The 14,746-nt window shown below is 56.4% G+C and overlaps 1 long non-coding RNA gene across 2 annotated transcripts; it reads right to left on the bottom strand.

Annotated features, from left to right (window-relative positions):
* Positions 1-4,718: 4,718 nt before the first annotated feature.
* On the bottom strand, positions 4,719-7,718 carry LOC138845419 (uncharacterized). 2 transcript variants are annotated; one of them, XR_011382575.1, is made up of 2 exons: positions 7,441-7,718; positions 4,719-5,012 (listed from the first exon to the last, which is right to left on the bottom strand). It is a non-coding gene; the product is annotated as an uncharacterized LOC138845419 (long non-coding RNA). The 2 variants fall into 2 exon arrangements; XR_016221812.1 differs by having other exon boundaries at positions 4,719-4,955.
* Between the last annotated feature and the right edge of the window lie 7,028 nt (positions 7,719-14,746).

The following is a 14,746-nucleotide window of genomic DNA, read 5'->3' as shown; positions in this document are numbered from 1 at the left end:
CAGCCTCAGACACTGGCTGCCCAAGGCTGTCCTTACAGAGGAAAAACTCGAAATAGGAGAAAATATTTATAGGGACCGGTTAAGTAACCAGTTAAAAATGGAGTTCATACATGGACGTGAAACGTGCGCATTTGAGTAAAGAAGAACGCATACTGGGTATTTATACATAAAATGTCTGAAGTCCTGTATTGGCAAGCATCAGATAACAAGAGAAATACAGGGCCGGCGCCGTGGCTCACTTGGTTAATCCTCCGCCTGCGGCGCTGGCATCCCATATGGGTGCTGGGTTCTAGTCCCGGTTGTCCCTCTTCCAGTCCAGCTCTCTGCTGTGGTCCGGGAGGGCAGTGGAGGATGGCCCAAGTGCTTGGGCCCCTGCACCCTCATGGGAGACCAGGAAGAAGCTCCTGGATCCTGGTTTCGGATTGGCGCATCGCCAGCCGTAGAAGCCATTTGGTGAGTAAACCAACAGAAGGAAGACCTTTCTGTCTGTCTCTCTCGCTGTCTATAACTCTTCCTGTCAAATAAATAAATAAGTTAAATTAAAAGCAAAACCAAGAGAAATACAGACATCAGATATTGGTTTGCAAGCAGAATACAAAAGGGGGTTCCGGAAGCTCACGGGGATGCATCTGTGACAAACCTAGGCATGGATGGCAACATTTCTTTTTGCACCAAAATAAAATAAATTCCCTTTAATTTCATTTTCCATGAGCTTTTCAAAGTACCTGCCTCTGGGTGTCGGTTTTTCCCTTAAAAAAAAATGGTGCATTTTTCTTTCAGGTGACCTGCCCCAGGTGACAAGAGACACTTTCCACCGCCACCTCCCCGGCCTGGCTTCCTAGGGCCTTTCCTGCTGGACCACAGTGGTGACAGGGAGGTTTCTAGAATGGAGGTGCCGGGTGCTGGGGCTGCTGTCCCCAGGCGCAGGTGGCATCCCGACAGAGAACTCAAAGGGACCTGCTTCCTCCCAAGGGCTGTGCAAGTTCACTTCCCAGCAGACAGGGCTGTGCCTGGTGATCATGTCTGGGGCAAGGATTCCGGCAGGATCAAGGTTCCTTTTTTTTTTTTTTTTTTTTTTTTGACAGGCAGAGTGGACAGTGAGAGAGACAGAGAGAGAAAGGTCTTCCTTTGCCGTTGGTTCACCCTCCAATGGCCGCTGCGGTCGGCACGTTGCGGCCGGCGCACCGCGCTGATCCGAAGGCAGGAGCCAGGTGCTTCTCCTGGTCTCCCATGGGGTGCAGGGTCCAAGCACCTGGGCCATCCTCCACTGCACTCCCGGGCCACAGCAGAGAGCTGGACTGGAAGAGGGGCAACCGGGACAGAATCCGTCGCCCCGACCGGGACTAGAACCCTGTGTGCCGGCACCGCTAGGCAGAGGATTAGCCTAGTGAGCCACACCGACCTCAAGGTTCCTGTATGACCATTGTCCCACCTGCAGGGGCTCCTGCCAAGCTGGGCGGGGCCCGACTGTGCCAATCAGGTGAATTGCTCTGCAGGTTGCTGTCTCTCCTGCAGAGTCTGTATCTGACGGTCGGGACCTAATGCTCCAAGGCTGGGTCCGTTTCCAGAGGCTTCCACAGGCCAACATTCAGGGGACTTCGGGCTTTCACACAAACTCGCTGGATGTCACCTCATCCGGCACGGGACTGTCTGATGCAGAGAGCTTCCTGTCGCTGTGTCAGCCCCAGCAGCCTTGCCTGGGTGAGGGAGCAGCAGCTTGGAGCCTGACAGGAAGTTAGAGGGGCAAAGCCACAGACTAACAGAGCTGGTGCCAGCCCCCAGGGGGCACAACTTTTCCTCCTGACCTTGGAGGAGGAACCGGCACTGGCCTTGCCCGCGTGCCCTGGGCTCTCCACTCCAGATGCCTGTGGTACCCGTGCAGCCCAGGGCCAGATGTGGCCCCACAAACTGCAGGTGGGTTTTGTCCCAAACTAATTTGGATTGATTGGCAGCAGGATTTCTGTGGCAATGGCTGCCTTCTCAGCTCTTCTAAATGGGGGATCAGGGCGCCCGTAGGGGCGGGGAGCAGGACCTGGAGCTGAACGGGGTGATCCATTCCGACTAGGGCCTGCACCTGCTGCTGGCCCCCTGCTACCCACACCTGTTTACAGAGGTCACCTGGCTGGAAGATGCACACCTTTGCAGCTCTGGGCTATCCTGCCCCAGCACGTCACCTTAAGCCAGCTGGAATGTGAAGCCTGCACCACCAACCCCTGTCTTGTCCTTGACATTGGCTGTGGACATCCTCAAGCCCAGGCTCCTCGGGGAACTGGGTGCCCTGCTGAGCAGAATTAAGTCTCTGGAGGACATAAAACAGGAAGCTCGGAAGGGCTCTGCTCACATTAATGCTAAAGAAGCTTTATCCACATAAGCAGGCACCTGCTGAGAGCAGATACGTCTTCATGAAATATGAAATGTACCCAAATTTATTAAAACCACCAGCGTGGTGGTGGGGATTCAAACAGAGGAGCCCTCCGTTGGATCCTCATTATTATCCTGGCGTTATTTATTTATATCTGACCCCTAGACAGACGTGATGTAATCCAGTAATTAAGATTGTTGTGATTGAATATTTATTAAGTGCCTACACTCAGGCAGCCGCTGATCCACGTAAAATGAGCCTTTGCCCTCAAGAGCTCACGTCTCACTGCCAAGGGGCGCTCAGAGCCTCCCAGAGGGCTCGGGGCTCTGGTGGGGGGGGGGATGGGAGAGGGGAGGGAGTCGGGGCCCCGGCGTGGGGGGGGGGGCGTAATGGATTTTGTCTTCTCCAAGTAAGCCTGAGAGCCGGAGCTGCTCGAGCAATGAAAATGACCCATCCAGAAAGAGACACAGGTGTGCAGAGGAGCTGTCCCCAAAAGCGGCCCCGGAGGAGGAGCGAGACGTCCTAGAACCCAAGGTTTGGACCTGAAGCTTGTCCCTAGGCTGAGACAGGCTGCTGTGTGTCCTTCTGGTAACGTAAGCCCTGCTCTGACATTGTCCCCAGCCAGCACTTTGCCTGGGCCCTTGCCCTGGGCTGCACGGGTACCACAGGCGTCTGGAGTGGAGAGCCCAGGGCACGCGGGCAAGGCCAGTGCCGGTTCCTCCTCCAAGGTCAGGAGGAAAAGTTGGGCCCCCTGGGGGCTGGCACCAGCTCTGTTAGTCTGTGTCTTTGCCCCTCTAACTTCCTGTCAGGCTCCAAGCTGCTGCTCCCTCACCCAGGCAAGGCTGCTGGGGCTGACACAGTGACAGGAAGCTCTCTGCATCAGACAGTCCCGCGCCGGATGGGGTGACATCCAGCGAGTTTGTGTGAAAGTCCACAGATCCACTCCCAGCACCGGGCCCTGCAGGGCCATCCCCAAGTAGCTCCCAACCAGCCTGCGAATGTTGCAGGGCCCTGCTCTGCCTGGCGCTCACCTCCTCTGCTCTTCCTTCCTCTCCCTCGCTGGGCCATCTGTCCCTTCCGGTGAGCTGGATGAGCTGGGTGGGGCTGGGGCGGGCGTCCTGTTCCCTCTGCCTCTCTAAGGCCTGGCAACTCCTCTGGGGAGAGGATGTAAGCAATGATTGAGGCACTAAAGAGGGAAGGCAAAGAGAAACACAGTTGCAAGTGTGTGCAGCGGGCTGATGCAGAAAGCCCTCTGAGCACCATTCTTTGTGCAGGGCTGTTCCCTAGCACACATGCCCGCCACTCGCCCCTTATGTCAGCCCGCCTGCCGGGTTTGCTTCAGACAAAATCTGCTTTATCCTGAAAGGGATCCTAGGGTGGTTTCCACAATACACCAGGCGCTTCTTTGATGTTGTGCTGTTCTTTTCCGATTGTGGTCACATGCATGTAACATACACTTTGCCGTCTTAATCGCTTCCACGCTACACGTGTTCACACAACTGTCCAATCCGATCTTCAGAATGACTTTCCTCTTGCATCAGGAAACTGTACCCGTAAACAATCCCCCCCATTCTCTCGTCCACTCAGTCCTTGGGTACCATTCCTTTTTTTTTTTTTAAAGATTTATTTACATATTTGAAAGGCAGAGAGAGAGAGAGAGAGAGAGAGAATCTTCCATCCACTGGTTCACTTCCCAAATAACCACCAGAGCTGGGCCAGGCCAAAGCCGGGAGCCAGGGAGAACTCCATCCAGGTCTCCCACATGGATGCCGGGGCCCAAGGACTTGGGCCATTTTCTGCTACTTTCCCAGGTGCCCTGGCAGGGAGCTGGATCGGAAGTGGAGCATCGGGGGCACGAACCAGTGCCCGTGTGGGATGCTGGCATGGCAGGCTGCGGCTTTACCTGCTGTGCCGATCGCCAGCCCTGTGTCCTTCCTCTGGAGGCTGAACAATACTCGATCGTACGTGCACGCCCCCTCGTGCTCCCCCGTTCCCCCCTCGACAGGCACTTGTGTGGCTGCTGCTGGGAAGGTGGGGGTGCAGATGCCTCTCCCGGAGCCCGCTTCCTTTAGGGTACGTCCTCAGAAGCAGAGCGGCCGCAGCCCATGCTGGTTCTATGTTTAGCCTTCCAAGGAACTGCCCAACTATTTGCCATTGCAGCTGCTCCACTTGACATTCCGGCCAGCAGCGCCCTCTGCGTCCCCGCCAACACTTGTTATTTTCCTGCAGTTTGTGAAATTTTTTTTTTTACTTGATTTTTCTATGATTGACAGAAACCGTCAAGTGGGTGTGAGGAGGCGGGACCTTGTGGTGCTTTTCATTTGTATTTCCCCAATAATTAGTGGCGCCAAACGTCTTTTTCAAATATAGGGTTGTTTTTTTTTTAATATTTTATTTATTTATTTGAGAGGTAGAGCTACAGACAGACAGAGGGAGAGACAGAGAGAGAGGTCTTCCATCTGCTGGCCTCAATGGCTGTAGCTGGGCCTATCTGAAGCCAGGAGCCAGGAGCTTCTTCTGGGTATCCCACGTGGGTGCAGGGGTCCAAGGACTTGGGCCATCTTCCACTGCTTTCTTAGGCCACAGTAGAGAGCTGGATCAGAAGAGGAGCAGCTGGGATTTGAACCAGTGACCATATGGGATACTGGCACTGCAGGCGGAGACAATGCTATAGCGCCAGCCCTCAAAAATAATTTTTAAAGAAAGCATCCAAACATGACTTAACAATGTCTTATTTTAAGGGTGAATCCTTCCTTCTCCCCTGGACACGCACTCTTGTCCTGTTCTGTGCAGGTGGAATGGACATGCCGTTGGTCCTGGCAGTGTGAGCTGGGGGTGCAGGCACCCCCCCCCCCATTCTTTTCATGCAGTGCTGAATGTCCCAGGTTTATTTCTTCTTCTTTTAATGTTCTTTTTGACAAGAAGAGTGGACAGTGAGAGAGAAACATAGAGAAAGGTCTTCCTTTTGCCATTGGTTCACCCTCCAATGGCCGCCGCAGCTGGCGCGCTGCTGCTGGCGCACCGCGCTGATCCGAAGGCAGGAGCCAGGTATTTATCCTAGTCTCCCATGGGGTGCAGGGCCCAAGCACTTGGGCCATCCTCCACTGCCTTCCCGGGCCATAGCAGAGAGCTGGCCTGGAAGAGGGGCAACCGGGACAGAATACGGCGCCCCGACCTGGACTAGAACCCGGTGTGCTGGTGCCGCAAGGTGGAGGATTAGCCTAGTGAGCCGCGGCGCCGGCCCTTTTAATGTTCTATGTATTCATGAGAGAGAGAGAGAGAGAGAGAGAGAGAGAATCAGATCCTAGCCACTGGTTCACTTCCTAAATGTCCAAATATCTATAAAGCCCAGGTAATGACCGCAGATGGAAACTCCACGCAGGTCCCACGTGTGGGTGGCAGGAGCCCCATTACACGAGCCATCACTGTAGGGTCTGCCTTAGCAGGAAGCTGGAGTCAAGAGCTGGAGCTGGGTGTTGAACCCAGGCCCTCTGATGCGGGGCACAGGTGTCTTAGCTGTTGGGCCAAATGCTGGCCCCTGTCCCTGACTTGTCTAGGGTGGCATAGGTAGGGGAGTGCTACAGAACCCCCTGGTGAGCCTCACGTGCAGCCCGAGTTAGGGGTCAGCGCTTTCTGGTGTGCTGCACGACCCTTTGGGGTCAGGGAGGGGACAGAGAGGCCCATGGGAAAAGATCAACTCAGGGCAGATCTCCCCTGGTGTTAGCAATGCTGCCCCCCAGTCTCCCAGCACCCCCCCCACTTCACCCTCCACTGCGCTGCAACAGCTCTGGTTCCTTCTCTGACACCTCCGTTCGGTTTCATTTCTCAGCAGGTGCTGGCGCGGATCCGGAGTCAGGGTGCGAGGCAGGGGTCGGGGAGCAGCCGCCTTGGGTGGGGGCGGGGCCCTACGACCCTGCACCAGCACAAGGAAGCTGTGCACACTTCACACTCTGAGCCGGACCTTCTCCTAGCGCCGGCATCAGCCGTGTGGAGCTGTGGGAAGTGCAGATTCCCGGGCTCCACGGTATTGGCGATTCCGGAGGTGGTGGTGGTGGATCGGGGTTGGGGGGAGTCTCCTACAGACACTGGTCCACACACTGCTGCCTTCCCTCACACTGCATGGGATGGGGGGGGGGCGAGGCCTGGTAGGCATGGTAACCAAGACAGGGGGTGTCCCTGAAGCCAGCCTCCCTGCCAAGGTCATATAGACTCAAGAATGGCGGCCATGACGTCTGAAGGAGCTTCAGACGGCTCACCGCGGGTTGGGGGGATGGCATTAAAAGATGTTGACCTCGCTGCAGAAAGAGTTGTGAGAGCTGGGACGCAAGGAGACTTCAAAAAGCACACGGGAAATGTGCATTCTGAGACAACCACGCGTGGATTTAATTTTTTTTCTTTTTGCACCAAAATATACTTGCGATTCCATTTTCTGCCAGCTTTTTGTCACACAGATGTGCCTTTCACTTACACCGGCGTATGCCTGGCCAACGACAGGTGACAATCCATGCCGGGCGCTCCCCCTGCCCCTCATCTCCCACCAGACTCCGGCATTCTCCATTACTCTGAAGAACTCTTCAAAACAAAGCGTTGCATAACGAGGCGAGGCAGGCAGACATCTGATGTCACCAACACCAAGGTCATCCTTGCGAGTGCCCTCCGCCCGAAACCAGGCCTGCCAGGGGCCGAGGCTTTCATTGGGAGCGAGATAAAGCCTCTGAACCCTGGCCACACCCTTCGCGAACTACTTCACTAGCAGCCACGGCTGTCAAAACGCCGGGTCAGCCTCTACTGGAGGGGGAAACCTCCAACGTGATGGCTGCACTTGAGAGAGAGCGAGAGAGACTTAAAGCAAAGTTGTGACCACAGCGAATCCTTCCCACCGCCGCCATGGAATGTCAGCCTCCTGTCCACACCCCCTCCCAGCCCTCCCAGCTTTCCTGGATGACTGGGGACCGCCCCACATGCCCCCACCCCGCCGAGGCAGGCAGAGAAGGGAAAGGCACAGGCATCTGCCCTTACATTCCAGCCATGTGAGTGTGAGCGAGTCATGTACCCACCCTCAGCCTCAGTTGTCTTACCTGTAAAGCGGGCTGTCGACTTGGCATTTGGGTGCCGATTAAGTAAAGACAACAGCTATTAAATCCGGAATTCACCCCTTAATCTGAGGTTGGCACTCAGTGGAAAGCAGCTCAGTGGAAGAGGCGTCCTGGTACTCAGCCCCCACCTCCTGGGTCTGGGCAGAGAGCTGGAGCACCGTGCACCGAGCACTGGGACCACGGGACACATCTTTGCCTCTAGCAAGTGCATTGGGAAAAATCACCCCCTTCCCCTCCCAGGCTTCCCTCCCCAGAAAGACGAAAATAGCCCAGTCTTTGATCTATTTTAAGTCCAATCTCCGAGCTTGTTTTCCCTCCAATTTAACTCCCCCCCAACACCCCCCCCCCATTCAGACCCAGATTCCATCTTTTCCTCCTAAACTCCTTGGGGGGGGGTCCTGAGTTTTCCATATGCGCTTTTCAGGGTGCCTATTTTGGGGGTGGTGGGGAGAGCTGGAAATGTGTACAGGCATGTGTGTGTGCATGTGTGTGTGTGCACGTGTGTGTGCAGGTATGTGTGTGCATGTGTGTGTGCATATGTGTGTGTGTGTATGACACAGGCAGGTTTGTGGTCTAATTCTGTCTGCATTATCATCTCACGAAAACAGACAAGAGATTGATTTCTACTTTCTGAGGGTCTGCTTTCCTAAAGATCTTACCCTGACTTCTTTGTACAGCAGTAAAACATCTCTGATTTGGAGGGCCAGGGTTGTGGCGCAGTAGGTTAAGCCGCTGCTTGTGACGTCAGCATCCCACATCAGAACACTGGTTCGAATCCCGGTTGCTTCACTTCCAAATCAGCTCCCTGCCAATGCGCCTGGGAAAGCAGTGGAGGATGACCCAAGTGCTTGGGCCCCTGCAGCCAAACAGGAGACCCAGATGAAGCTCCTGGCTCCTGGCGTTCACCTGGCTCCGTCCCATCCCCAGCTGTTGGGACCTTTTGCAGGGTAAACCAGCCTGGGCAGGGCAGCTCCCTTCAGCATCATGTCCCTGGGGAAACTGAGGCCCTGAGCTGTGGGGGGTGCCTGATCCAGGGTTCCTGCATGGGACTGGTGGATAGTAGTGGCTCTCCCTAGGGAGGTGCATGTGAACCACGCCATCACGGCCCGGAAAAGCTCATATTTGAAATGACAGTTACAAGGAGCACCAAAAAAGAGCCTGCAGACACAGCCACTCCCCCAGCCCTGGGTCTGGGCATGGGGACCCTGAGATGCAGACTCAGGCAAGCCCCCACCAGGCTCCACCTTCTGCCCCCTGCTGGCCAGCGGCTGGCACTGCAGATCCTGTTCTCCCCATCACCTTTCTCAGGCTGCAGCTGCCCTGGGAGGAGGGCTCACCCAGGGTCACGGGCACAGGGGTAGGAGCAGGAGCTGAGACTGCCCAGGAGCCTGGCTGACTCTGGGGACTCCAGGAAGGCTGGGTGTGGAGAAGGTAACGCAGTGGTCTCTCGCCTGGGAAATGAGAAGCAAAGTGAAAACGGTGAGGAATCCCAAATAGTGCGTGTGTGCGTGTGTATGTGTGTGTAAGAGAGAGAGAGAGAGAGTGAGAGAGAGCGAGAGCTTCCATCTGCTGGTTCATTCCCCAAGTGGCCACAGCAGCCATGTCTGGGCCAGGCTAAAGCCAGATACCAGGAACTCCACCCGTGTCTTCCACGTGGGTGCAGGGGCCAAGCACTCGGGCCATCTTCTGCTGCTTTCCCAGGTGCATTAGCAGGGAGCTGGATCGGAAGCGGAGCAGCCGGGACCCGAGCTGGGGCTCTGATTCAGGGCGTGGGTGTCCTAAGTAGCTGCCTAACCCGCTGCACCACAGCCACAGCCTCCAAATAAACTTTATACTGGAAGCATTTTGTGTTATTCTGACTTCTCCTGGACCACGATTCTGAATGCCTTAACACCGTGGTGTGAGCTTTCCCTGGTACGTGGCTCTTCAGAAAGCAGCACACTGACGCTGTCCCTAGGTGGAACTCGGTCTAGTGAGGCTGGTTGCCTTAAGATACATTTGTGGGCCGCCGCCGCGGCTCACTAGGCTAATCCTCCGCCTAGCGGCGCTGGCACACTGGGTTCTAGTCCCGGTCGGGGCGCCGGATTCTGTCCCGGTTGCCCCTCTTCCAGGCCAGCTCTCTGCTGTGGCCAGGGAAGGCAGTGGAGGATGGCCCAGGTACTTGGGCCCTGCACCCCATGGGAGACCAGGATAAGCACCTGGCTCCTGCCATCAGATCAGCGCGGTGCGCTGGCCGCAGCACACGGGCTGTGGCAGCCATTGGAGGGTAAACCAACGGCAAAGGAAGATCTTTCTCTCTGTCTCTCTCTCTCACTGTCCACTCTGCCTGTCAAAAAAAAAAAAAAAAAAGATACATTTGTAACCACTGGCTCAAAGAGATACGCGTGTTAAACTCCCCACACACACTGGCTTCCCACTGTCCCTGCCTGCGAGTCGACATCCTTAGTGGCCACTGCACGGCTGCGTGCTACTTCCTACACGCCCCGGGGAATGGGGACTCCTGTCCACAGGCCCCTCCCTGGCCCTGCCAGAGGCCAGATGTGGCGAGCAGAACAGGGCCAGGCTCTCTTTCGTAACCTCCAGGGCGGGGCGCCCAGCTGCTGATGGCGAGATCCGAGGGAACAGCTTCCTGGTGAACGGGAGCTCCGAGCTTCTCTTAGGAGAAGGCAGCCTTGGGTGCTGCCGGCAGAGCCCAGGGTGTGACGCCTCTTCCTGCTCCGCTCCTGGCTGCGTGGTTTGGAACAAGAGGTCTCTGCTTTCTGGCACCCTGAGATTAAACGGCTAGAGACACAGGGGAGCGCTGGAAGGGGAGACCACGGCTGGCCAACCCCCCAGCCACAGCGCCCCCAGCTGCCCGGCGCCTGCACCTGCAGGCAGAGCTGGGCCACACAGCCCAGCACTTCCCACCCCTCTGTCTCCTAGTGAGCTCCTGAGACACAGCCTGGTAATTGCTGGGGAAAATCAGGCCTTCGTGTTCAGGCACTGAGAGTGCTTCCAGCAGCTGGGGGCGGGCAGGCTGCCGGCGGGCCCATTTCGTGACACTTCACAGAGCAGAGAGGTAAGAGTGCTTCTGGGAAATGAGATGCTCCTTCCCCGTCTAGCACAGGGCACCCCTGAGATGGGAACTAGCGACGTGAGGGCCACAGAGCTACTGTGGCCATCCCAGGCAACTCCTTGGGCACATCGGCTCTGTCGAGTGCTGCTTTCAGTTTGAAAATCTGTAGAATGGGAATAAATCAACGAAAGGGAAGAGTGATGGTGTTTATTCGGGCAGTGGTCCCTAAAAGGCGGGAGCGGTCTTATCCGGGAGTTGGACTCACCCCACCAGACAGCCCGTGTGGCCTTCCCATCAAAGCACTCTGCAACCCCAGTGCCCACAGACCCTGCCCCTGGTAACCACCCAGGGATGCAGGAGGGAAGCTGCCGCTGTGACCCACAGCCTGCTGTGTTTCTTAACCCTCTTGGGTCTCAATGCCTCCTGCTGCCAAAGGAGCTGCCCGAGTCTGGCCCTCACCCCCTAGCCATGTATCTGGGCTGGCTTTTCCTCTCTGACCAAATGCGCTTGGCAACATTTGAACATTTGTCTTGGAACTGGAGGTTGCACTGCTCGGTGGGTGGCTTGGGTTGGGAGAGGGTGGGGGACTCTTGCCACCTCCCCACCCCCTGCACCTAAAGAGGGTCTATGTTCTGCTCCTGGTAGATAGCAACTTAGGTCAAGCACATGGCTAAATATAGCTGGTGTCCCAGCTGGGCTGTCATCGGGGCCGTCAGCGGCACTGTCCCAGGGCTGTGGACCAAGTGCCAGTCAAATTCGGTTACCGAGGAGGGGGCGGGGTTTTGTGTGGAGGAGGAGTCTCATCTCCCCTACTCTGATGTTAGGCTCAAGGGCAGACCCTAGAGACCCGGCTGGGTTGGGAGGCAGCTGGGGCGTGGGGAGGCGATGCAGAGGAAGCTGAGATGAAGCCTCTGCCTCCTAGTCTCCGTGGCCTTGGGGCAACACCACCGCACCCAGCAGTAGGACCAAGGGGAAGCTGCTGTTTGACCCCCAGCAGCCGTGGGACCCTGGGCAGCCACTGAACCCCTGCCCCGAGCCACCAGCGACATCCTCTGTAAAAAGAAGTAACGGCAACTTGGTCTTTCCCAGTGTGTCATGAGTATAAGGGGACAGCGGCAGGTGCAGCCCGGCGTGCAGCGCAGCCCAGGAAAGCCTCGAGCCCAGGGCGTGCAGCCTGCAAATGGCACAGACAGGACTTAAAGCTGTCTGTGGGGGTCGCACGCCCCCCCCTCCCCACCTGCCACTCCAGCCTTTCTTTTCCCCAGGTGATGGTCATTGCCATCATTCTCTGCTTCGCTGGTCACAGCATTCTCAAGGAAGGAACCGCTGAGGGGGCGGAGCCAAAGCTGGGGCTGGGCTGGGGTGGGGAAGCGGGTGCTTAGTGGGGACACCCTGGGATGGAGCAGGTTGGAGGGATCCAGGGCCAGGCATGCTTTTCTCTACCAACACCCACGGGCTTGTGCAGTCCACAGCCTGTGCAACTGAACATTAGCCCTTGGAGACACAGCCTAGGCGTGCACACACTTCCTCCAGACCCCTCCTAGCGTTGCTGGCTTGCAGGAGAGGTAGAGGGGCTGACAGGGCCGACTGGAAGCAATGTGTCTCTATCAGCACTGGTCCCCTTGGTCTGGTGGATGCAATGCGATCTAAGTACGGTTGGTGTGCATGGATTTGAATCATTCACTTATTGTAGGAGCACCAGCGTGGGCTGGGCCGTGGGGATTCAGCAGTGGACTCTTTAAGACAGACAGGTTCAGAATGCTGAGTCCCTCTGCAGAGCTCGCGCCACGCCAGTTGTACCTTTGGGCTCCAGTGGGAGTTCTGCAGCACAGGAGGGGACTGTCACTCAAAGTGGCCCCGGTCAGAGGTCAGAGGCACCCTGGCAATACCTCTTCTGACAATGGCTCCCCCGCAGAGAGCTCAGCTGACATTGGCCTTGGCCTCCAGGTCAATGTTACAAAGGGCAAGAGAGGAGCAGGGTGCACAGTGGGATGGAGGTGAGTCCCGAATCCTCCAGGCTGCTGTCTTCCACCCTACCAGGAAGCATCACTCCTGTGTGTGTTTGCACGGCCCTCTGCTCGGCACAGTTTGTTCTCCAAAAGACAGTGGGACGTGCGGGCTTGGAGCCTGGGGATGAAGCTCTCCCGTGTTTCCCAGGGAATGCACCTGCTAAGCATCAGTGCGTGTGTGTGAGAGAACATTTGCAGCCCTCTTGTGGATGGGGAAGGTGTCAGAATCAGGAGGGAGGCGTTTGGGGTATTCTTGGCAGAGAGAGAGAGAGAGAGAGAGAGAGAGGAGAGGAAGGATGCAGCCAAGTAAGAGAGGCAGGTGCATCCAGTGAACCAGGCACCTTGTACCTGCCTCCCCCACGGGGTAACTGAGGCTCCAGCTCACATGGGTGTCGGATGGCAGCGTTGGGCATTGGGCCCACTGTGTGCCCGGCTCCCAGGCAGTGCTCTTGGCTCTCCCTCCATTCGGTGCCCACGCGGCCATCTATTGTGTTAATTGAGTGCTTCCACGGCTTTTGAAGGCCGGGTTCTGTGCCTGGATATATTGCCACATTAATAACTCCAGGACGTTCCAGGCAGCGTGCAAATAGTAAATTAGGGTGCGACGGGCCATATATTCAGCACACAGAGCTCAAGTGCCATTTTATTATATGCACCGTGGAATTAAAGGCTTAATTTTCCTTTAAAAGACGGCGATGCATCATTTCACGGGGCCAGGTAAAAACAGTTAGCCCAAGTGATTTATCCTTCGCTCCCCTGGAAGATGGGAAACCGGCATGCCAGGAGCTGGCTCTCGGTTATTCATCCGTGCCTGGAGGGTACTTGAGGCTTTTACTCGTCACCTGCTTCGAAGGACATGGCCAGGCCCTGGGCGTGGCCGGGGAAGGTGGTGGTGCAGCCGCTCCCCCCACCTACCAGACAGGGATATGGACTGGCAGGACTGGCTCCGTGGACAGGCAAGCTACTGCCTCGCGGGTAAGTTGAGGTCGTCTTACCTACCAGACCAGGTCACGGTAGAGAGAAAGGTCTTTCATCTGCAGGTTCACTCCCCAGATGACCACAATGGCCAATCCAAAGCCAGGAGCCAGGAGCTTCTTCGGGTCTCCCACATGGATGCAGGTGCCCAAGGACTTGGACCATCTCCCAGGTGAATTAGCATGGCACTGGATTGGAAGTGGTGCAGCCAGAACCTGAACCGGTGCCCATATGGGATGCCAGCACTGCAGGCTCCGGCTTTACCCGCTATGCCACAGCGCTGGCCCTCAGCATATATTTAAAGAACAAAATTGGGTTCATATCATTTTTAGAAGATTTATTTATTTATTTGAGAGGCAGAGTGACAGAGAGAGGAGAGACTGTTGGGGGGTGGGGGGAGAGAATCATCTGTGTGCTGGTTCACTCCCCAAATGGCCACAGCAGCCAGCTCGGGGCCAGGCCATAGCCAGGAGCCAGGAGCGTGAACGGCAGGGACTCAAGCGCTTGGGCCATCTTCTGCTTTCTCAGCTGCCTTTTAAGTAAGCAGTTAGCTAGGGGATCCTGGCATTGCAAGGCGGGGCTTAACCTGCCGAGACGCAACGCTGGCCGCTGAGCTCATGTACCTTAAGGATTTCGTGTTCTCTTGTTCTGTTTTCCCACTTGGTACTCTACTGGGAGCATGGGCCCCAGCATTAGCAATGGTCCGCAAGTGTCTTTGCATGGCTGTGTCCTGCATTCCTTGACTTGTGGCTTCATCACTCTGCTCTCTTCCATGGCCTCCTCTCTCTCTCTCTCTCTCTCTCTCTCTCTCTCTCTCTCTCTCTGTCTTTCTCTCTCTCCCTCTCTCTCTCTTTCTCAATGCCATCTCCTCTGCAAGCACTCCTATCCCAGATGAGCCCGTATTCACGGACTCCATGGACTAGGAAGTGGACACACCCTTTTTGGGCCCATGATTCAGCCCACGGCAGGCAGGCAGGCGTCCCAGGGCTCTCAGCAGGGGGGGCTGCTTCAGGAATCGGCCTAAGAATGTTTGATCTGTCTGAACATGTTTCACGTAGATGTATGTGGGCGTCACTTTTTAACAGTTCTGCTTTAGCAAACTCCCTGGTGGATGGCGCTGTCTCTCTCTGCCTGGCCACCTGCCCCCTCACCTTCCTGGGAGTGCCCCGGATTTGGCCTCAGTTCTAAGGGAGCACCGACTCTCACAGTATGGTGGGCATGAGCCCCGGGGGCCCCTGCTCAGCCCCTC

The sequence above is a fragment of the Oryctolagus cuniculus genome, chromosome 15, assembly GCF_051225735.1.
Source record: "Oryctolagus cuniculus isolate XC-2025 breed Fujian yellow rabbit chromosome 15, ASM5122573v1, whole genome shotgun sequence".
NCBI classification, from domain to species: domain Eukaryota; kingdom Metazoa; phylum Chordata; class Mammalia; order Lagomorpha; family Leporidae; genus Oryctolagus; species Oryctolagus cuniculus.
The sequence above is the reverse complement of the archived record's forward strand: the minus strand, read 5'-3'. Positions and strand labels throughout refer to the sequence as shown.